We start from the raw sequence: 1,024 nt of genomic DNA on the forward strand, positions 1-1,024 counted from the left end.
TGCAGGAAGAATGTCACTTTGGCACGGGATTCATATGGACAGCAAGAGGGCTTGAGAGGCTTCACATGGGAAATCCCCGTGCCATTTTAATTCTTCCTGGACCCTGAAGTACAGTTAAACTGGCAGGAACACCTTGCCTGTTCCTTCACCACCATTGTCGCAAAGGCAAACCACAGAACAGCCTGTTTGAGGCGGCTCTGAATTTAGGCTATTTGTGTAACAACCCTACTCCATAGACATTAATGTGAGTTTTGCCATTGATTTCTTTCAGAATAAAATTGTTACCTAAATCATATACCCGCCACTGATTTAAAAAGCAGTTTGAAACAAAGGACCTCTAAGGAACTGCTTAATAACCAATAGAGAATGAAAAGTAGTTCTAGGATTTAATTTTGGAAAGCATCTGAGAAAGAAACTCCCTCTTTAGTCAAGCTTGTTTTTATTTCCATTCATTCATGTTCTGTTTTACAGTTTCTCTCACTATACTAAATAAGGTGAAGTACGCAGGTGGCGCTGTGGGTTAAAGCGCCTAGGACTTGCCGATCGAAAGGTCGGCGGTTCGAATCCCTGCGGCGGGGTGCGCTCCCGCTGCTCAGTCCCAGCGCCTGCCAACCTAGCAGTTCGAAAGCACCTCCGGGTGCAAGTAGATAAATAGGGACCGCTTACCAGCGGGAAGGTAAACGGCGTTTCCGTGTGCGGCTCTGGTGCTGGCTCGCCAGCTGCAGCTTCGTCACGCTGGCCACGTGACCCGGAAGTGTCTCCGGACAGCGCTGGCCCCTGGCCTCTTGAGTGAGATGGGCGCACAACCCCAGAGTCTGTCAAGACTGGCCCGTACGGGCAGGGGTACCTTTACCTTTACCTTTTACCGGTACATAATAAAATGGAAAAGAAGAAATGTGAACAAACTACTGAAGCCTGGATACTTCTCATCACCTAGTTCAGGTTAGGTTATTTGCTACTTTAGGATTATTATTATTAATTACAGTTGTTAATTGTTTTATCTTGCCCAAAGCAACCCATAAGA

This window comes from Podarcis gaigeae (genome assembly GCF_964106915.1).
Source record: "Podarcis gaigeae genome assembly, chromosome: 5".
Classification (NCBI taxonomy): domain Eukaryota; kingdom Metazoa; phylum Chordata; class Lepidosauria; order Squamata; family Lacertidae; genus Podarcis; species Podarcis gaigeae.